Here is a 24,394-nt window from a genome sequence, read left to right as displayed (position 1 = left end):
CCGATAGTCGGTTTCCTTAACTGCGGTCCCACTTGTAAGGCCAACTCCAACGCATGACCCTGAACGGACCTTCGTTTTGCACGAACTCCAACGATAATTTTGACTACTCCTGTAGTAACTTGGATTAGTGCCTTCTCGATGCATTCATTGTTGATCTGCGGAGGCTCGATCTTGCGTGCTTCTTTCTTCTTCGAGTGTAAAGAAGTAGACGTTGCTTCCTCGCATCTAGTCTCATGTCTAGCCTCTATTCTATACTAGCTAAAAGTGATAGAACATATACTAAATTGCGCTCTATCAATATATGGATGTACTCTTCTTCCCAATACAAAAACTTGCATCCATTCTAGTCCCTCCATTGCACAATACTACATGCCTTCTATTTGTCAAAATATATATGTATCTAGACATGACTTAGTATATAGGTACATCCATTTTTGGACAAATGGAAGTCAAGTATTTTGGAACGGAGGGAGTACACAATAAATTTTTTAAGTTAGCACAACTAGTCTAATCCGAGAGCAGAACCGAAGATTTGGTCGGGTTCTTCCTCCTTTTGCCGACACGTGGGACATCCAGCATCCAGGTCGTCTCATGAAAGAAAATAGAGTGGTAGTTGAAGCCACGAGATGTGCATCTTGGGTTAAACTGTAAATAGAATCTTACTCCAAAAGCGGCCACCGAAGATCTTTATTGGATTTGGTTTTCATCACCATCATGTCGAGGTGAAAGATGTGTAGGTTCAGTGGGTCCTCTTGCATTTTCATTGACATGTGGGGCCACATGTGAGCAAACAGATGATGGGCTCCGCACGTCTGCTGGCTGGCTGAGAAGAGAGATAGAGGAGGGCTGAGCATGGACTGCAGGAAATTTGTTCTACGTACCTCGATATAGGCTCGATATAGTGGGGTGGCATGGGCCATAACTAGCATTCACGTCTAGCAGTACGGCACACACCACCCACACGAGTCCCATCCGACACCAATTTTCTTGGAGTCCATGCTACAGCCATCTCTTCTCCCTCCCGTCCTCTTTTCTTAGCCATCACACGGTGGACGGGGTGGGGGTTTGCCGATAGTCGGTTTGCTCAACTGCGGTCCCACTTGTAAGTGAAAATGCAACACCACACGCATTCCCGCTTGAGCGGCGTGCCAGACCAACCGTGTGGAGGTGCGACGCGAACACGACAGGCTTTTCCTTTTGAACTCGTAACTTGTAAAATTTGGTTCTTCTCCATGGCGCGACCGATAGATAGAAAATAACGATTTTGCCTAGAGTAATGAGAAGTTTGCTTCTGGCGCCGTTCATGCATGGAGTACGTACGAAAATTATGAAGTTGATGCGAAAGGTAAGATAATTACTGTAGTATCATATACTACTACATGGATTAGATGGAAGGATCAAAATACATACGGATCCATCAACGTTCAACGACATCCTCACGCCCTAGTGCGCCGGGTCACCAACCGACGTGTGAGAAGCAGCAACGTTGGCGGCGAGCTCAACGTGCTTCTGAACAGTGTCGTCCAAGGTTGCCCTGCGCTCCAAGAAGGCTAGTGTCCTATCGTCCTCCTCTTGCATGTACTAGTCCTTGTGGACGATTTGCGCATAGACGTGGGTGATTATGTCGATGGTGTCTTGCTGCGCCAAGCGCTGCGTGGCGAGCGCGACCTCGAGGTGGACATTCTCCGGCGCGACGGCGGGCAGTCACAGGGCCACCAGTGCGTCGAAGAGGTTGTTACCATAGTGGCCGTTGAGGGTGGCGGGCATCGCAGAGCCTGGGTGCGTCGGCTGGAGGCTTATGTCAAAGTCGTCCGCAAGCTTCTTGACGACGGTGAACTTGTCGAGGAAACCGACGAGGACCTCGTCGAACAAGGATGCGAAGCTGTCGTCCAGGCGGCCCCTCGCCCTGGCGGCCTCAAGCAATACTACCTGCCGTGCCGCAGGCCGGCATTGTGGACCATCTGGCACAGCCGACTGATGCTCGTGCTCATCACCTCCATGGGTCTAGTGTAGCTTCTAGTCAACTGATCTTGCGATTCGAGTGATCACTCAGCCCTTGGTTAGCGTGCATAGGTGCGTAGGATTTTGTACTACTCCTCGGCCCGCTACTACACCTGCCTTTGGCTGTATGATAGGTGGGCCAGCCACCCCCTGGGGCCACGTGTCATTCACCTCCTAACCCGTCTCTCACACGCACCCTGCTAGTGTATATACTCCCTCCTTTCCGGTTTATAGGGCTTATCTCAAAATTTTAGTTTTTCCATTTCATAAGGCTCAATTTGGTTGTTTTCCATCACATGTTCAGATTCCAAGGTGCATTAAATCATTGCATGCAAGTACTAAGAGAAAATTGACCAATGCATGTAATTTATGCATGCATGCATTGCAATTAATGCATTGGTAAATATACTTTTTTGAGGAAAACAAGAGCATTAATTGGGTGCTTTTGCAAACTACAAAAAGTATTCCACCAGTCACCATCTACCTTGGTTGGTGAGAATTTTGAATTGAGCCTTATAAACCGGAAAGGAGGGAGTATAGTGGTTTTCTTTTTATCTCCATATCAACCATTTTATATGGCGTACGTGTCATTCAAGAGTGAAATGATGGTTGCTTCTTCCGACTAACTTACTGTGTGATTTGAATGCTCCTTAGTGGCCCCTACACGTACTCCCCCTACGTGTATGCAACAGTCACACGTACACATGGATGCAAAAACGCGCGCGACGCCCTAATGCATGCATGTCCGAGCACACGACGGAACACACACGGTGACGCTCAAGTGCTCAACCTACACGTGCATGCACACACATACTCAGTCAGGGTGAGCTAGTGACCATATGAACACCGGAAAAAAAAAATATTGAGAGCAATGAGCGTATTATGAAGTCCACTGATCGTATTTTTTACAAATAGAGAGTGACAGACAGTGTATTTATCTCGTTTGAAATTAAGCCATGTTAACCGGAGAAGAGGCATCATGGACTAGCATTACTTTGCTGTGTCCCATCAACTTGCCGAACGAGGAGAAGGTTGCAGGACAGGAGAAGCTTGAGCGCGGTGGCTCACGGGACAAGGAGAAACTTTTGACTAATGCAAGCTCTCCCTCGCTCAGGCGGTGGACGTGCAACAGTTAATTCAGTGTCAGATTGCCAGAAGCATACTACACTATACTACTAGGAACCGGATGGAGGAGCGTCTGCACTCTTATTATAATTTTAAAATGTGATAAAGCAATCTTCAACACATTTGGTTCTCTTCGAGGGTCCTCGCATGTGATAATGGAAGTTGATTGCATGGAACACTCGCCACAATTCTCGCTTAATTCTGGCTCATATCCTGTTACAAATAGTAGCGCTTAGTAATATTTCCTCTTTTTTGTTATTCAGCATGTAAACAGGTCAGCAAACCTTGCGGTGCATCTTCGTGCGAACCGTGCTTGCTGCACTTTGAATGTGGCCAAGAGCTGGCTTGATCAAACACCTCGCTTGCTACTTCTTTTTTTGGCTTCCTAGTGACCAGTTTCTTGGCTGATCGTCCTAAGAATGCTTATATATGAATAAAGCTCTCTCATTTACCCACAAAAAAGATTAAGCCATATTAACCGGAAAGGAGGGAGTATGGACTAGCACTACTTTTTGGTGTGTCTCGTCAACTCGCAGAACGAGGAGAAGCTTGCAGGACAAGGTGAAGCTCGCTTATGCCTTTTGACTAATGCAACCTACCCTCGGTTGACATGCATCAGTCCATTCGGTGTCAGATTGTTAGAGGCATACACTGTAGTACCCAACATGCAGAGTACCATCATTGTTCGACTTCATGAAGGGGCGAAGAGCCAAGCGCAGTACTAGTACACGTACTTGGTTTTGCACCTTCATACTACTCCACCCTCCGTCACAGTTTATAGGGCGCGCTTCATTATGATGCATTTCTCTCAATGCATTTCCACCACCAGAGAGACTTTAGACGTGTTTGGTTTAATGCTCAATTAATTAGGGCATGGTAACCGCAATCAAGTCCACAATTTTCTCTCCATGTACTGTACTACTACGGAGTGCATGCATGTGTGTACCCGGGGTGGAAGCACTGCATGCATGTGTTTACGCATTATTGCCTCTAGTAATAGACACCATGCTATAACTACCAATGCTATTTTTCAGGCCGATCGCTAGTCGCCTTGGTCCCACAGATTTTTTTCTTTTTTCCGAAGCGCGTTGTATAAACCGTGACAGATGGAGTAGTATGAGCGGATTCAAAGAAGAGCGTATTGATGGTTGCTTCTTCAAAGCAACTTACAGTGGGAAAGGTGGGGCATATGATTTGACTGCTCATTACTCACTATTAATGCGGCGCAACGACCGGGCTGAGTCTCCCATGCGGTTGTGCACTACCCCCTCGGTTCTTAAATATACTCCGGAGTATTTGTCCTTCTAAAATATGTTGAAATCTCTGTTAAGATGAATAGAATATTTAGGAACGGAGGGAGTACACATACGAAGCAAAATGAGTGAATCTACACTCTAAAATATGCCCGTTTGAAATTTGTAAAAAGATAAATATTTAGGAATGAAGGAGTATAATTTCGTGCATGGCACATGGACCCGGATGATGAAGAGGCTTCTGGCAATGCTATCAAGCTTCCATCAATTGTTTACATAATTGACGTACTATACAAATAATTTTCCAGCGACATGAAATTGTACAATGGTGTGAGCTTTCAGCTTTTGTTTCGCGTGTCTTGCCATCGATGCTCTTTCGGAAACAATAGAAAACTAACTTCCTTGCTAATGCATGTCAATTATTAGCAGATCAGAGCTAATAATTACATCACAACTGAAGACAAAGTTGTGAGAAGGTGTTAAATTAAAATTGATCCATGCTTTCATTGGCAGCAATGTCCCCCCAGCTCTGTCTAAATCAACAAGGCATGTTGGGAACAAAAGTAGCTATCTGGAGCATGCAACATTCCGATCATTTTGCACAGTTCCACTAAAATAGAGCTGAGCGTCCCTGTTCCAAAGATATCAAGTGTGATTACGGTAATAGAGGACTGCTGATGAAACAATAAACACACAAATAGAAGCCGGTCACCTTTGCGGTCTCTCTTAAGACTAACTAGTTGGAGAAGATTAGGCTCGGAGTTGGATGAGGAGGATAGAGCAAAACCAATCTCCCTTTATGCAGTCGCACTGAAATGTATAGACGTTGCCTGTGTGACATTTTAGTACAACTGCACAAAACACTCTTAAGAAAAAAGTGTTTTGTGCAGTTCACCAAAAGGTCGCAATAGCAACGAGGTGAAATGGATAGCCCTGTTTGCAAAAAAGAGGTAGAAAGGAAACAATTACTGGCCAATAACAGTGATGACACATGCGACGACAAAAAAGAAGCATATTCCTTGTCCTAAGGGAAGATAACAACACGGTTGTGTTTGTCTAAAATGGTGTGAGGACGAGAATGCAATATGGAAAGTACGCCAGACGAGCTACATTTTGGGCAAAGAACTATGGAAGATCCACATGCAGCGACGTGGGAAAACGGGCAGTGGAGCAAGGCCGGAGGGGATACCTAGAGGTCATCGGGATGTAACTAGGTGAGCGGCGGCGGGCGGAATCTGCGAGCAGGTGGCGTAGGCCCTGCCGCGCCGGAGCTTGGTCAGAGAGAACGGCGTGTGCCGCAGATTGGGACGTGCTGCCTCGGCGCCATCGAACGGAGAAATGATGCACTTCCTTCCTTTCCCCCGGAGGACGGGATGCGGTCGAATCAGTGACCAACGGTGAGAGAGAGGCCACCACACTCCCTTTCCCCCGGCGGACGGGATGCGGCCGGATCAGTTACCAACGATGAGAGAGAGAGGCCACCGCACTCCCTTTCCCCCGACGGACAAGATGCGGCCTGATCAGTGTCCAACGGTGAGAGAGAGAGGCCACCGGAGCCTTGTGTGAGATACTCTGAAGAGCGGACTACCTTTTCCTCCATAAAAATCGTTTTATATTCTGTGTACGTGCCATTGAGCGCTATAACTTTATTTAAAAATAACGCGGCAACGCGTCAAGTCGAACTTTGTTTTGTGCACGCGTGGTACACAACCTCCCTAGGTAAACAACTGCTACAGGCGTTCAAATTAGCATGTGGGCTGCCATTTCGTAAAGAAATGAGCTCCACCATGTACCCGCGCGGGTGTGGCTGGGCACGAAGCGTGAGTACGTGCACGGTGCACCTATTCTCTTCTTGTATACGTACACCACCTACGTGGGGTTGTGTGTGAGAGAGATACAAACCTAGAGAGATATAGTGTGTGGGTTCTTGAGAGTTTGGGGGGGGGGGGTCAATCAAAAAATTTAACATATGCAATGTGTGTTAAATAGAGTCCTGGATATAACATATATATAGAGGGGGCGATCCACGAGAAGAGAGTGGAGGTATCATCGACTTGAGGTGTCTATAGAATCGAAGAGAGGGATGATGTGTGTGTGTGTGTGTGCGCGCGCGCGATCGATAAAGAGTGCCATCGAATTTGTGTGTGCCCACGTCAAAGATATAGAGTGGTTGGCCTACTGGAATGTGAGATGGGACATGTGCTGTTTGTCTCTGTGGCATGGATACCTACCTACAGCTCTCGACTATCGGTGTGTGGTGGGGGAAGAGGGAGGCCCAATTAACTATAGAGGTACAATGGCTAGTATATGTGTGGAGGAGGAGAGAGGCCTACCTCATGTATTAACGAGATCAATCTGCCTCATGTATTAAGAGAGATCGATCGGCATCCATGCATATGTGCAGGAGATGAATAAGGTTGGGAGAGAGACAGAGCTAGAATGTTGGAGGGGGTGGTAGTGGAGTTGCTTCTAACAAATGGTGGGATAGGCTTGCTAGACAAACGGAGGGCACGCCCGCAATATCAATAAGAGAGTAGATGGCTGCTTGTTGTCTGTGCATGTGCGTGTGAGAGACGGGTCAGGAGGCATGCACGAATGATGAGGGGGACGATGTGGCTGTGGTAAGCAGACGTAACTACATAGGAAGATCAATCGCCCTTTGTAAGAGAAAGGAGAGACATAACTTGTGAGGTACGTCGATCGATGGGGGGGGTAGTTAAAGTTGATCTAGGTATATGTTGGGAGATCGATTGGTATACATGCATGTGTGTGTTAGAAGCAAATGAGGCACGAGGAGAAGGATAGAGAGAGAGAGGGATGCATGTAGGAGGTGGTACGAGAGGCATACTATATCGAGGGGGGGGAGTGTGCGAGTATGAGAACGATGAAAAGAGTGGTGGGAGTGAGGCATGGATGGTGACAAGAGAAGAGGGGAAGCTTGTGTTTGTGCTAGGCACACCTGGCTAGAGAGGCATATCGATCGATGTGTGCTGTAAAGAAGGAGTTGGGGGGCCTACACACACCGTGGGTGAACGACCTAAAGTGAAAACACGAATTTGCGTGATGGAGCTAGAGAATGCTGAGGGAGGGTGAGAGGGATGCGGGCGTGTGCATGCACAAGAGAAAGTTAGCGCTAGCTACAAAGATAAGAGGGTTGTGTGGGTGTAAAAGACGAATAGAGATCATATATACTTCATTATAAAAAGCAAATTCGGATATTTGAAGAATTTATCACAGTGTTTAAAACCGATAGATGTGTGAATATATATAATGGTGATAAACATGGTGTGGTTATGAACATGGTATACTACATTTAATATATTTTATCTCTACTCTTATAAAAACGGAGTTGTTGATGATGGTGTGCCTGCCATCCTGCATTATAGGTCGTCTGATTTATATCTGGAAGATAGCAAGGAAACTTTGATGGTTGAAGTTGGCAACAATCATGATTGTAGATTCTTATTGAAATAGAGAAACAAATTCAAATTTAGTTCGAATTGCAGCGGTAGTATAGACATTTGGAATGCACTAAAATGTTGGTATGAGTAGGTTACATGCATTATACAGCAAGCGAATTTTTTTTGGTAATGTGACGCGCGATTTATCGTCATGGAAGTGGACACTTCCGTGATGACAATTTTGGTAATGTCATGGAACACTTCTATGACAGCACAGGTATGACTATCTTGGTTCTGTCATAAATTTGTCATGGATGTACATGCATGACAAAAAAGCGACCTACTGTGACAAACACGTATCATCACGGAAGTGTATTTTTTTGTAGTGTTATGTAGCATCACTCTTCATCTTATCTTAAATATTCTCCATTTTTTCGTATATTATCACATCTATATTTACTCTTAACAAAATGTAGAATAAAGGCAATGCTTTTGAAGAAGATTCTGTGGTAAACTTCTTGAATTGCCCCCCCATCAGCATGGACAAGGCCTTTATAGAGCCTATCTTCACCAATAATGTAAGTTTGTCCATCTCAAGCCTTCAAACTTTGTTGTATATATTTGGTTAGGCATGACTGCAACAGCTGTTTAATTTTGGTGTTTGCATCAAATTGCTTGTTTAAAGTTTATTATATGTAGTCCATAAACAAAAGTTCATCCTTTCTCAATTTAAGTTTTCAGTTGTACAACCAAGTTCCTTCTTCATACCATGTAAATTAAACTATACAGAGCAAGTGATCTTCTTTTGCACTGCATGTATGCTTCTGTTCTTCATTTGTAATCCAGTGGTGTGGTGAACCTGCCCACTACAGCACAATGTCATATTCTGCAATGTCTTAACTATGAACAATCTCATATCATTCTACTATTATTTAAACCGTCTCTTTATTTGCCAATCTGAAATGGTATAAATTGACAGCACACTAACAATTGATACTTATGAGTTCTTGGTCTGTAATCCAGTGGTGTCGTGAAGCTGCCAACTCCTTCACAATGTCATTTCCTGCCATGTCTTGACCTGAACAATACCATATTGTGTTAATGCAAATTTAAACTGTGTCACTTTATTCGTCAGTGATGAGGACATCAATACCATTGTTACACCCACAACCCCTACTATTACATATACTGGACCAATTACTAGAGCTCGCGCACACCAATTAAATTACTAGGTACTTTTGTTTCTTGGTAATGATTCTAATGTTCATGAGAATATGATGCTGCCTAAATTGGATACATTTGTTTTGCTTACAAATGAAGGGCCTAGCTTGGAGAAGGATGAACATTGGAGCAAGAACACACATGGAGTTGATGGCATGCGCAAGGGGATCAAGAACAGAGTTACAAGTGATGATTTCAGGACTTTGAAGCCGCCATAAGGAGTGCATGAAGCCTTGGACGAAATATACAAGATGCCACTTCATAATATTCGTCCATAGGCTATTCTAGGTGCTGCGTCACCTTATTAATGGGCCAGGCCCATGTAATTTCGAAATACTTAAGTATAGGCTAATTTTAGAGTCCGTATGTGTGGGGAAACAAGAGTTAGGGTTGGTTTCGGACCCCACCCTCAAGGGCCACGAAATTCCCCCCTCTTCCTCCATATATACAGCCCTTAGGGCGTCGTTTAGACTTTGGGTTTTGTTTAGATTAAAAGTTCGCCATAGCTGCAACTTCGCGTACTTCGTTTGTGTCCAACGACCAGACCAAGATGTCACAGAACCCCACCTTGATAAATAAAGCTTTCATCTTATATTCGCAATATCCAGATTGCAATCTCAGTTTCTTGCTTGTTCTTTGTTTGCTCATAGGAAACAGACCCTCGTGGTCAGGTTGATCGTGCTTCGGCGTGGTCAATAACCCTCGGAAGTTGGTTTAGCGATTGCTAAGGCGCGACATCTCGCACGTTCGTAGTCGGATCGTCAAGGTCGACTCCCACAGAAAATGATAGCCACCATCTCATCGAAACATCGGGACACCTTTGCCTCTATCAAGTGGTATCAGATTTTCAGGTTGCTCGGTGAGATTATACAGTTTTTCGTAGATTAGTTCGAGTCTGTTCATCATACCTACAGTCCACGAAAAAGCCAAAAAAATAGGGTTAGTTCATCCTATCCGAACCAATCTGAGCCTTTGCATAATCTTTTCTATATTTGCTTTGTTGAATTTGCGGTTGCATCGTCGTGTCAAGTTTCGAGTTCTGTTCACAGGTTGTCACGCCGCCGCCGCACCATCGTCATCATCATTACCATATACCACCACCCCACCATATACATCGCCGCTGCCATATACAACCACCAATCCGAGTCCACATATACCATCTCCATATACCACCACCAATCCGAGTCCAGATATACCATCGCCATATACCACCACCAATCCGAGTCCAGATATACCACCACAGTCCGATTTCCACCAGATTCATCTCTGCCACGAGTCCTAGTCCGTGTCCAGTATTTGTTGCTTTGTTTTCGAGTTCTAGATCATGCCATACTCCGAGTCGTGAGAGAGTAGGACTCCTGAGATTCTGTGCTACCCGCAGAAGAAAAATAGTTCCAAACTCAAAAAAAAAACTAAGTCTGGAAAATTCTGGCTAGGCAGTTTTTAGACCATTGTAGACTTTTTCGAAAAAAAATTGTTGCGGAGGAAAAAAAGAGGAAAAAAAGTGCAAAAAAAGTGAAAAAAGAGAAAAAAAATTCAGAGTGTGCTCCTCCATTGTTTACGTGCAGCGCCGTGATTTTGTTAGTGTTCTAGGCTCGCGTCTCTAGCACGGTCTAGCCTAGGACCAGCACAGTACCGTCGTTGAGCGTTTATTCAACTTTGCATCTCTGAATTGATTATTGCTGACCCTTTTTGCTACCATATTATAAGCCTTCCCAGCTCCACATGCATCTATGTCGTGCGATTGACTCTCCCTGGTAATCGCTCTATCCAAGCTTTGAGAGTTTTGACTATGACGGTTGCCGATCACCGCCTGCTGCTGGGTAAGAACTGGTAAGAATTTGAGATTGGCTTGACGGATTTGTGACACCACCACCACCTCTTGTTAGTATTCTGTAGGATCATATTCTTGTGTGTTTCTATTGTTGCTAACCATGGCAGGATCACAAGTGTAGGATCGAAAGTATGTCTAGAGGGGGGGGGATTAGACTACTTGACCAAATAAAAACTTAACCTTTTCCCAATTTTAGTTCTTGGCAGATTTTAGCTATTGTAGGACAAGTCAAGCAATCATCACACAACTCAAGCAAGCATGCAAAGAGTATATTGGCAGCGAAAAGTAAAGCATGCAACTTGCAAGAATGTAAAGGGAAGGGTTTGGAGAATTCAAACGCAATTGGAGACACGGATGTTTTTCCCGTGGTTCGGATAGGTGGTGCTATCCTACATCCACGTTGATGGAGACTTCAACCCACGAAGGGTAACGGTTGCGCGAGTCCACGGAGGGCTCCACCCACGAAGGGTCCACGAAGAAGCAACCACCCACAAAGGGTCCACGAAGAAGAAACCTTGTCTATCCCACCATGGCCATCGCCCACGAAGGACTTGTCTCACTAGCGGTAGATCTTCACGAAGTAGGCGATCTCCTTTCCCTTACAAACTCCTTGGTTCAACTCCACAATCTTGTCGGAGGCTCCCAAGTGACACCTAGCCAATCTAGGAGACACCACTCTCCAAGAAGTAACAAATGGTGTGTAGGTAATGAACTCCTTGCTCTTGTGCTTCAAATGATAGTCTCCCCAACACTCAACTCTCTCTCATAGGATTTGGATCTGGTGGAAAGAAGATTTGAGTGGAAAGCAACTTGGGGAAGGCTAGAGATCAAGATTCATATGGTAGGAATGGAATATCTTGGTCTCGACACATGAATAGGTGGTTCTCTCTCAAAACATATGAGTTGGAATTGTGTATGTGTTCTGATGGCTCTCTCCACGAATGAAGAGGAGGTGGAGGGGTATATATAGCCTCCACACAAAATCCAACCGTTACACACAGTTTTCCAATCTCGGTGGGACCGAATCAAAAAACTCGGTTGGACCAAAAAGGTAAACCTAGTGACCGTTAGAGATTTTCGGTGGGACTGACATGCAACTTGGTAGAACCGATATGGTTAGGGTTTGGGCATAACGTAATCTCGGTGAGACCGATTACACAAACTCGGTGGGACCGATTTTGGTAATAAGCTAACCAGAGAGTTGGTCAGGCAAACTTGGTGGGACTGATTTGCTCTTTCGGTGAGACCGAAAAGTTACAAAAAGAAAACACTGAATTTACATTGCAATCTCGGTGGGACCGATTCGCTCTTTCGATGAGACCAAAAAGTTACGAAAGGGAAACAGAGAGTTTGCAATCCCATCTCGGTGAGACCGAGATCCCTATCGGTAGAACCGAATTGCTAGGGTTTGGCAGTGGCTTATGACAAGTGAAACTCGGTGGCGCCGGATAGAAAGAATCGGTAGGACCGAGTTTGGCTTAGGGTTTAGGTCATATGTGGATATGGGAAAGTAGTTGAGGGTTTTGGAGCATATCACTAAGCACATGAAGCAAGAGGCTCATTAAGCAACACCTCATCCCTCCTTGATAGTATTGGCTTTTCCCAAAGACTCAATGTGATCTTGGATCACTAAAATATAAAATGAAGAGTCTTGAGCTTTTGAGCTTGAGCCAATCCTTTGTCCTTAGCATTTTGAGGGTTCCACTTTCACATCCATGCCATGCCAATCATTGAGCTTTCCTGAAATAATCATCTTGGAATATCATTAGCTCAATGAGCTATATGTTGTTATGAATTACCAAAACCAGCTAGGGATAGTTGCACTTTCAATCTCCCCCTTTTTGGTAATTGATGACAACATATAGATCAAAGCTTCGACAAATGATAATAAGCATGAAATATATCGTCGCTTTGAGAAGTATGTGACAAGTGAGAGATCCCCCTAAATTTGTGCATATTTAAAATTTGCTTTGGACTGCAAATGCACAAAGAGTTAGAGTCATGGGTTACTCTTCCATGTCACATACATCTTGGTGGAGCGCTTAAAATGATAAGAATGAAATACATGCACTCATCACCAAGAATAGTGAATGATCACATAAGATAGATAAGATATATCAAGCATGCATAAGTGTAGCTTATGATCAAACACATGATCATCAATGTCTCACGAGCAATGACATAGTATCTCAAGCACTCAAAAGCAAACAAAGTTCGAAAAACCACCAAATAAAGCAAGAGAGAAAAAAAGCAACACTCTCTCTCTCGAAGCCTATGATCTATACATTTTCTCCCCCTTTGGCAACAAGTTACCAAAAAGTTCCTAGAAAATGCATAGTGCTAAGTCGACACTCAGGCTTGATCTTCAGGTGGTGGTGGAGTCCGGAGCACTCCTAGGACGAAGCCTTCTGTAGACGTGGTTGGAGTTGAGGCTGAAGTGGACGCTGGAGCTGGTGGAACTGAGGCTGTAGCTGGTGCAGAAGTGGTGGCTCTGGTGTCAGCAACTGGCACTTCATATGATCTCTGAGCTCTTGGCGCTCTGGCAAATGCATCAGTTGTAGTCTTGCCTCTCCTCTCCTGCATGTCATCCTGAAGTTGTTCCACTGCAGACTGAATCTCTGTTACTTTGACATCCAAGTCATAGAACTTTTGTTCCATGATTCTCTCTAGGCTCTGCTGATTCTGAGTGAGGGTGGCCAGTCCTTGCTCAATCCTCAGTGTGGATGCAATCAAGTAACCAAGCTGCTCTTGTTTGGTTTTCAAGAAATACTCAGATGCCTCCTCTTGAGTTGGCATCTTGGCAGCTTTCTCCTTCCTTGCCTTCTCCTTCTTTGCTCGTGCTTGTGCAGATGATGGTTCATTCTCAGTCATGACCACTTGATTATCTTCAAAATCTGGACGGATGGGCAGGTGTTCCTTGTCCAGTAAGTATATGCCTGTGCCCATCTTTGAGTTGATGAGCTCCTGAATCTATGGGGCATATCCACAACTCCTCTTCTGGTCTGCTGCAGTCCTCTTGATGGTCTCTACCATGAGGCTCATCACCTTGAACTTCTGTGGAACATCAAATATATGAAGAAAATTTATTGCATGGCCTCTGATCATCTTGTGATCTCCAGACTTGGGCAACAAGGTGTGCCTCAGTATCCAATTGATAGTTGGCAGCCCTGACAGAAGATAGTGCACTGAGCCAAATTTGAAAGTTTCAAGAGCCTCGTTTGGAATTTCCTTGTACATATTGGACATAGAGTTGTGGTCCATCTTCTTCTTGGCATAAATGTCCAAGTCATCTGCTTGCTCCTCTGGGGCATTAATGAGTTGTGCCCACTCAGCAACTGTTGACTGATATCTGGTTCCTTCTGACATCCATACAATCCTCCCATCTGGATAAAAATGTGTTGTGGAGTAGAACTGCATGATAAGCTCCTCGTTCCACTTTGTGAGCTTCTGCCCAACAAAGTCTGCTACTCCACAAGCATTGAAGCTGTCATACACTCCAGGGTAGTGTTCTTCATTGTCCTTGATGTATTGCCAGTCAACCCATCTCATATCACAGACTATTGGCTTCTTATCAAGCAGCACTGTCTCATAGAAGTCCTGCTGTTCCTTGGTGTGAAATATGTAATCCATAGCAGTTCTTCTCCTTGAAGCATACGGGTCTGCTTCTCTCCACTTCCTCAGCCCTGAGTCTCTCCTGAGCTTCATATCCTCAGCCACAGGATGAGCATCGTTGTGGTCTGGGATCTTGGGCTTGAGTTTTCTGAGAACTTGCTCTTCATCATCTTCTTCAGCAGCTTCAGGCACTGGGGTCTTGTTCTTCTCAGCAGCTGGGATGCTTCTTGTATTCCTCTTTGGTGCTGTCTTGACCTTTGATGCAGCCTTGGGTGCTTCCTTGGGCTTAGATGCAGTAGCCCCTGATTTGATAGCATCACCCATTAGCTTGGGTGCCTTAGGTGCTGGTGCAGCAACCTCTTCTTCTTCCTCTTCTTCCATGATGGAAGCCTTTCCAAGCACTCTGGCTACGGTCTTCTTCACCCTTTCCTTCCTTTTCTTGCCTTCAGCAGCAACTGGCTCTATGGGAGTGGGCTTCTCAAAAATCTTGATTGAAGCTCTGGCCTTTGGCATAGGCTGCCTGCCTGCTGGCTTTTTGATCTTTAACCCTGGCTTTGTGCCCTGAGCTGGCTCAATTCTCTTGGAAGTTGCTTCCTCTTCCTCTGCCACATAATCTTCATCCTCAGAATCTGAAGTTCTCTTCTTCCTCTGTCTGGTGGCAGCTTTTGGCAAATTGCTTGGGGTACTTCTGCTGCCATCATCTGAAGAGCTGGAGGGACTAGTGCCCTCACTCATCTGCACTTGCTGCTCTGACAAGTTCTGGCTGTCACTCTGATCAGACATGTTGCAAACTCTGACTGCTGACCCTGTGAATAGGTTATAGATGAGATAGAGTGGATGAGCATCACAAAATGCAGAGATTTTTGCAAAAGAATGACTCAAAAACTTAGTTTTAGTTTCCCACTGAAATCATCTCGGATCTATCGATTTTTAAACTCGGTGATACCGAAGAAGTTTTGGAACCTAAACTAGTGAACTCGGTCAGACCGTGTCACAGTTCGGTGGCACCGAGACTGCTAGGGTTTCACAGAGTTCCAAAATCGGTCACACCGATAAGTAATTCTCGGTCAGACCGAGTCTCACTTGTGCAATGGCATAAGCCAAATCGGTGGGACCGAGTTTTTCAACTCGGTGGGTCCGAGATGGTTTCGGTGGAAACCTAACCCTAAAATTTTAGAATCAAAACTAATCTACAAACGCATTGATTGGACAGGAGTGTTTCAATCATGGCAAGAATCATGATGATCACAATGTGCTAAGAATCAGATTGGGGAATAGCACAAAGATCGAGTCCATACCCTAGTTCGGTGGAGACTCGCTACGGCGGCAACGGCAGGGTAGAATTCCATTGACGGTGATGGATACCAGCGACTGGAGGCGGCTGGCGGCGAGGAGACGATCCGGAGACCAAGTTGGCAGAGCAGGCTATCGCACGGGCGAAGGGGTTCGGAGAAATTTCCAATTTTTTTGCCCGTGACTATATATAGCCCGACCCTGTCGGTGTGACCGAGTGGAACGACTCGGTGGCACCGAGATGCAAAACTGTATACAGTTATTGCAACTCGGTGTGACCGAATGGTTCAAATCGGTTGCACTGAGATCGAAAACATAGATCAACTTAATGATCTCGGTAGGACCAAAAGTAGGGTATCAGTCAGACCGAGAATCATAAAGAGGTTTTGGAAGTTTAAGTCTATGACGAATCGGGGACTTCAAGCGCTCCTCACACAGAGTGGTTTGAATCTGACTTGATCAAATTTTGTGATGTAGCATGAATAGAGTTTGAGACGAGAAAATCATAGATAGCTAGAGGAGGTTCTTAGGCATTCTTGTCCATCCACTTGGCAAAAGGAAATAAAACCGAACAATCGAAACAACAAGTGGATGTCCTCGAATGAGTAAAATATGCAACCAGCATGCTCACACAATAAGATGGCAAATGAAATATGTGACAAGGCATGCACAACCAATTCTAGCATCTACCAAGCAATTTGCGATGACAAGGTCATCTATATATGAGTATATTGACTTAGGAGTCAAGTGAGAACACTTGATCATAGGTCATACTCATCGTTTAAGCTCAAGTGGGGTTACCACTTTTACATAAAGCATTGTTGTGTTCACATCTTTAGAGTTGCTTTAGCTCAAGTCTTAGAGTAAAGCTCCCCCTAGATGTGATATCCCCTCTTAGAGGGATGAACTAACCTCGGGTTTTGTCGATGATGACTTCATGTAGATGTTGAAGATGTGGATGCTCAATGTTGATGTAGATCACTTGGAGCTATCCCTTTGAGTGAATTGCACTTTCAATACCTACATGGGTGACTCCCGCAAGGAACAAACAAGGATATCCATAGACATAGAGTGATGCACACACAAGATGATGTCCATGAAAACTTTTAGGTTACCTTGTCCCTTGTCTTACCAACAAGAGGGTTTGTGACTCCTTGAACTAGTGCAAGATGTGGAAGTTGATTGCACTTGTTCTTGCCAAAATGATAAGAGTGAAGTATGTTGGCGGAGTCACCCTCAAGAACTCTCTAGTTCTTCTTCATTTGGATCCACACCATCTTGATGGGAATCCTTGGAGTTGTAGTCGTACTTGATGAAGTGGAACTTGAAGTAGTCTTGGGAACCCACTTGACTAAGGTCTTAGGAGCTTCTTCAAATGCATCAATTTCCTCTTGAAGCTTGTCCTTGCCTTTTTGCTTGCAGTCTTGTGGTGGAAGATCATCTTGAGCTTGTGTCCCCTTGAAAGAAGTATCATACTTTTCTTGTTGAGGAACAAACTTTGTCTTGGGGTATTGATCTTCTTCCCACTCAACTCCATTGGCATTGAACTTTCGTTCAAAACCAACACCTTGATTCTTCCGGTGCATTCCTTGCTTGAGCACAATTTCCTCGAATTGCTTACTCCCGGCAAGGCTTTTGTACACTCCTTTCTCTATAATTCCCTTCAATAAGCTATTTTCTTGCTCAAGTGTAAGTTGGCTAAGAGAATCATTAGTGGAATCAAGAGAACTACTAGAAGCAACAATATTGGATTTAGCATGATCATTGTTACTGCTAGAGGTAGAATCTTTCTTGTTCTTGTTACTAGACTTGACTTGAGGCATGTAAGTGGATAAGAGTAAACGCTTGGCAATGTAAGGAGAACTTTTCTTGCGGAGATCATCATTGATTGCTTTTAAGAACTCATGCTCTTGCTCAAGATTGAGCTTTTCAAAGCGTAATTTCTCATGAGCTCTTAAAAGTTCTCGATGATCTTCGAAAATAGTTTCATGAGCTAACTTAAGAGTGTTTAGTTCTTTAGTTAGAGCCTCAATCTTCTCCTTATCATTGTCATTCGTTTTATCTTGATTAGCTTGATTAATTGACGTTTCATCATAGTATTTCATCATTACAGTTGTCAACAAGCAAATCATCACCTAACAAGTCATCTTCATCACTATTGAAATCAACATACTCGGGGTGTGTTACCTTAGGACCTTTGGTCATGAAGCATATTCCAATTCCTTCATTTGGTGAGTCAATGATGTCGTAGGAGTTGGTTGACACAAGTGCTAGACCGGCAACACCTTCATCTTGAGTATCTTCGGAGTCGGAGTGATAACTTCTCTCGGAGTGGCTGTCGGAGTCGGAGCCGGATACCCATTCACCAACATGAGCTTGATGTCTTCGTTTTGTGTAGCTCCTTGATGATTTTTCCTTCCTTTCCGAATCCTTGCTTCTCCGTGAGTATCTTCGTTCATAACGATCATCTCTACTCCTTCTCTCTCTTGGTGGTGATTCTTTGCTTCTTCTTTTTGGAGAATCTTCTCTTCTCTTGTAGGGAGCCATACACTCATTGGAATAGTGTCTGGGTCTTCCACAACTGTAGCAGTTTCGCTCTCGACTAGAAGATCTTTTGTCATTGTAGGACCTTGACTTGAAGCTTCTATCTTTGATTCTACTCTTGTAGAACTTGTTGAAGTTCTTCACCATTAAGCTCAATTCTTCATTGAAGTTTTGTTTCTCACTTGATGATGTAGGGGCTTCACAAGAGGCTTTGTAGGCTCCACTTGATTTGTTGTGAAGTTCCTCTTTATCTTTAAGTGACATCTCATGAGCAACAATTCTTCCAATCACCTCCATTGGCTTGATATCTTTGTAATTGGGCATCATTTGGATCAATGTGCACACGGTATCATATTTTCCATCCAAGGCTCTTAGAATCTTCTTGATGATGAATCTATCGGTCATCTCTTCACTTCCTAAGCCGGCAATCTCATTTGTGATGAGAGCAAGCCTAGAGTACATTTCAGCGACACCTTCACCATCCTTCATTTTGAACTTGTCAAGTTGACTTTGAAGCACATCCAACTTGGATTCCTTGACGGAGTCGGTACCTTCGTGCATATCAATCAAAGTGTCCCAAATTTCCTTTGCATTCTCAAGACGGCTGATTTTGTTGAATTCTTCGGGGCACAAACCGTTGAAGAGAATATCACAAGCTTGAGCATTGTATTGCAACATCTTCACCTCATCCGCGGTAGCTTCACGGTTTGGTTCTTTCCCATCAAAGAAGTCACCTTGTAAACCAACACACACAATAGCCCAAACAGCGGGGTTATGTCCAAGAATATGCATTTTCATTTTATGCTTCCAACTAGCAAAATTAGTACCATCAAAGTAAGGACCTCTACGGTGATAATTTCCCTCGCTAGACACCATACTCTCCTAGGTTGTGAAACCAAGGCTATGACCACCAAAATCTATGGAGACCAAAGCAAATGGAGACCAAAGCTCTGATACCACTTATAGGATCGGAAGTATGTCTAGAGGGGGGGGGGATTAGACTACTTGACCAAATAAAACTTAACCTTTTCCCAATTTTAGTTCTTGGCAGATTTTAGCTATTGTAGGACAAGTCAAGCAATCATCACACAATTCAAGCAAGCATGCAAAGAGTATATTGGCAGCGGAAAGTAAAGCATGCAACTTGCAAGAATGTAAAAGGAAGGGTTTGGAGAATTCAAATGCAATTGGAGACACAGATGTTTTTCCCGTGGTTCGGATAGGTGGTGCTATCCTACATCCACGTTGATGGATACTTCAACCCACGAAGGGTAACGGTTGCGCGAGTCCACAGAGGGCTCCACCCACAAAGGGTAACGGTTGCGCGAGTCCACGGAGGGCTCCACCCATGAAGGGTCCACGAAGAAGCAACCACCCACAAAGGGTCCACGAAGAAGCAACCTTGTCTATCCCACCATGGCCATCGCCCACGAAGGACTTGCCTCACTAGCGGTAGATCTTCACGAAGTAGGCGATCTCCTTACCCTTGCAAACTCCTTGGTTCAACTCCAGAATCTTGTCGGAGGCTCCCAAGTGACACCTAGCCAATCTAGGAGACACCACTCTCCAAGAAGTAACAAATGGTGTGTAGGTAATGAACTCCTTGCTCTTGTGCTTCAAATGATAGTCTCCCCAACACTCAACTCTCTCTCATAGGATTTGGATCTGGTGGAAAGAAGATTTGAGTGGAAAGCAACTTGGGGAAGGCTAGAGATCAAGATTCATATGGTAGGAATGGAATATCTTGGTCTCAACACATGAGTAGGTGGTTCTCTCTCAGAACATATGAGTTGGAATTGTGTATGTGTTCTGATGGCTCTCTCCACGAATGAAGAGGAGGTGGAGGGGTATATATAGCCTCCACACAAAATCCAACCGTTACACATAGTTTTCCAATCTCGGTGGGACCGAATCAAAAAACTCGGTCGGACCGAAAAGGTAAACCTAGTGACCGTTAGAGATTTTTGGTGGGACTGACATGCAACTCGGTAGAACCGATATGGTTAGGGTTTGGGCATAACGTAATCTCGGTGAGACCGATGACACAAACTCGGTGGGACCAATTTTGGTAATAAGCACACCAGAGAGTTGGTCAGGAAAACTCGGTGGGACCGATTTGCTCTTTCGGTGAGACCGAAAAGTTACAAAAAGGAAACACTGAATTTACATTGCAATCTCGGTGGGACCGATTCGCTCTTTCGATCTGACCAAAAAGTTGCGAAAGGGAAACAGAGAGTTTGCAATTCCATCTTGGTGAGACCGAGATCCCTATCGGTAGAACCGAATTTCTAGGGTTTGGCAGTGGCTTATGACAAGTGAAACTCGGTGGCGCCGGATAGAAAGAATCGGTAGGACCGAGTTTGGCTTAGGGTTTAGGTCATATGTGGATATGGGAAAGTAGTTTAGGGTTTTGGAGCATATCACTAAGCACATGAAGCAAGAGGCTCATTAAGCAACACCTCATCCCTCCTTGATAGTATTGGCTTTTCCTAAAGACTCAATGTGATCTTGGATCACTAAAATATAAAATGAAGAGTCTTGAGCTTTTGAGCTTGAGCCAATCCTTTGTCCTTAGCATTTTGAGGGTTCCACTTTCACATCCATGCCATGCCAATCATTGAGCTTTCCTGAAACAATCATCTTGGAATAGCATTAGCTCAATGAGCTATATGTTGTTATGAATTACCAAAACCACCTAGGGATAGTTGCACTTTTAACAAGCCAACGAGACTGACTGGGAGAACATGACGAATAAGGAGTTGCATGATAAATGTCAGCAAATGATGAGTGGACAGGTGCAAGATGTGCTAAACAGATTTGAAGAGGCCATGGAGAAGATAGATGGCATGGAGAAGACGTTCGAAACAAAGCTCGATAACAGGTTTAATGAATTTCTCGCGCGTCTTCCACCACCACCACCACCACCCGCTGCACCTAACACACCTCTACAACAACAACAACAACAACGACGACTACCTACACATTGTGAAACAGCCCTCCACCGAGCGAGCTGTCTCCCTCTTGCACCTGGCCAAACTATTGGTGCTGCTGTTGATACTTCTATGGCTCCTGCTGCTGATGCGGAGGAGGATGATTTTGCCGGCGATTACGAGGATGAGGTTGATCAAAATCAGAACTATGTGCCACCACCAGCACAGCAACCACCAGGTCGTCCACATGCAAATAATGGCAATGGTAGGGCTCACCCTTAGGTACGAGATCATGACCATCTCCCTAAACTAAAATTGAATATTCCACCATTTGAGGGTAGATATGTTCCTGATATATATCTTACTTGGGAGTTATAAACTGAACAACGATTTACATGTTTATAATATCCTGAGGAGAGACATGTTCCTGCTGCTGTTTGTGCATTCACTAGTTTTGCATGTGTTTGGTGGTCTGAGCATTGTAGATTATATCCTATTCCTGCTACTTGGGCTGCTTTGAAAACTGCTATGCGTACTCGTTGGGTTCCACCATATTATCAACGTGAATTACTTCAAAAATTGCAGCGTTTAAGACAAGGATAAAATTCTGTAGAAGAATATTATCAGGAATTAAAAACTGGCATGATTAGATGTGGTATTGTTGAGGAGAATGAAGCTATGCTTGCATGTTTTATGGGTGGATTAAATAGAGAGATTCAGACCATCCTAGAGTATAAGGAGTATAATAATATCACTCGTTTATTCCATCTTGCTTGTAAAGCTGAACGTGAAGTGCAGGATCGACAGGCATTGGCGCGAACTAACTTTTCTGCATGTCGTTCTTCATCATGGACACCACGTGCATCCTCTACTTCCACTCCACCAGCACCTCCATCAGGTGCCACCTCCAGCCATGATACTAGAAAGCAGGCACAACCACCACTATCTGCCAAGAGCACACTTGCTGGACCTGCGCAGAGCTCTTCTTCTTCCATGGCATCAACAGGGCACACAAGTGATATTATTTGTCGTTGTTGTAAGGGAAGAGGACATTTTGCGAGAGAATGCCAATCTCAGCGTGTGATGATTGCTACTGAGGATGGTGGGTATGAGTCCGCTAGTGACTATGATGAGGAGACTTTGGCTCTTATTACATGTGAAGAACACGGTGGAGATGATTATGATCATGAGACGCAATACATGGCTGCTGAAGATGCGGACAGGTATGAATGTTTTGTTGCTCAACGTGTTTTGAGTGTGCAGATTACACAAGCTGAGCAAAATCAGAGGCATAATTTGTTCCATACAAAGGGAGTTGTGAAGGAACATTCTGTTTGCGTCATCATAGATGGAGGGAGCTGCAATAAGTTGGCTAGCATGGAGATGGTGGAGAAGCTATCTCTCACCACAAGACCACATCCACATCCTTACTACATCCAATGGTTCAACAACAGCGGCAAGGTTAAGGTAACACATACTATTCGTGTGCATTTTAGTATATCTACATATGTTGATTATGTTGATTGTGATGTGGTACCTATGCAAGCATGTTCCTTATTACTTGGTAGACCATGGCAATTTGATAAAAATTCTGTTCACCATGGTAGAAACAATCAGTATACTCTTGTTCATAAGGATAAAAATATTACTTTGCTTCCTATGACTCCTGATTCCATTTTGAAAGATGATATTAATAGAGCTAATAAAGTAAAATAGGAGAAAAATAAGAGTGAAAATCAGATTGTGGCAAAAGAATTTGAGCAACAAATGCAGCCTAATAATAATAAACAATCTAGTGTTGCTTCTGAAATTAAATTGAAAAGTGCATGTTTACTTGCCACCAAATCTGATATTGATGATCTAGATTTTAGCATATCTGTTTGCTATGCTTTTGTGTGCAAAGAGGCATTATTTTCATTCGAGGACGTGCCTTCCTCTTTGCCTCCTGCTGTCACTAACATTTTGCAGGAGTTCGCTGACGTCTTTCCACAAGACGTGCCACCGGGATTACCACCTATTTGAGGGATTGAGCATCAAATTGACTTAATTCCCGGTGCATCATTACCCAACCATGCACCATACCATACCAATCTAGAGGAGACGAAGGAGATTATGCGTCAAGTACAAGAACTGCTCGACAAAGGTTATATACACGAATCCCTTAGTCCTTGTGATGTTCCTGTCATTTTAGTGCCGAAAAAGGATGGTACGTCGCGTATGTGCGTTGATTGTAGAGGCATTAATAATATTACTATTCGTTATCATCATCCTATTCCTAGGCTAGATGATATGCTTGATGAATTGAGTGGCTCTACAATATTCTCCAAAGTTGATTTGCGTAGTGGATACCATCAAATTCGTATGAAATTGGGAGATGAATGGAAAACAGCATTTAAAACTAAGTTTGGATTATATGAGTGGTTAGTCATGCCTTTTGGGTTAACTAATGCACCTAGTACTTTCATGAGGTTAATGAACGAAGTTTTACGTGCTTTCATTGGACGATTTGTGGTAGTTTACTTTGATGACATATTGATTTATAGCAAATCTTTGGAGAAAAATTTGGAACATTTACGTGTTGTTTTTATTGCTCTACGTGATGCACATTTGTTTGGTAACCTTGGAAAGTGCACCTTTTGCACCGACTGAGTATCTTTTCTTGGCTATGTTGTTACTCCACAGGGAATTGAAGTTGATAAAGCCAAGATTGAAGCTATTGAGAGTTGGCCGCAGCCCAAAACGGTCACACAAGTGAGGAGATTCCTTGGCCTCGCTGTTTTCTATAGGCGTTTTGTGAGAGATTTCAGCACCATTGTTGCACCTCTCAACGAGCTTACAAAGAAGGATGTGCCTTTTGTTTGGGGTACCGCACAGGAAGAAGCCTTCACGGTATTGAAAGATAAGTTGACACATGCTCCTTTACTCCAACTTCCTAATTTCAATAAGACTTTTGAGCTTGAATGTGATGCTAGTGGAATTGGATTAGGAGGTGTGTTATTACAAGATGGAAAACCTGTTGCATAATTTTCTGAAAAATTGTGTGGGCCTAGTCTAAACTATTATACTTATGATAAATAATTATATGCTCTTGTTCGGACCTTAGAAACATGGCAACATTATTTATGGCCCAAGGAATTTGTTATACATTCTGATCATGAATCTTTGAAACACATTAAAAGT

The sequence above is a fragment of the Triticum dicoccoides genome, chromosome 5A (genome assembly GCF_002162155.2).
Source record: "Triticum dicoccoides isolate Atlit2015 ecotype Zavitan chromosome 5A, WEW_v2.0, whole genome shotgun sequence".
NCBI classification, from domain to species: Eukaryota; Viridiplantae; Streptophyta; class Magnoliopsida; order Poales; family Poaceae; genus Triticum; species Triticum dicoccoides.
This window is presented reverse-complemented; position numbering follows the sequence as displayed.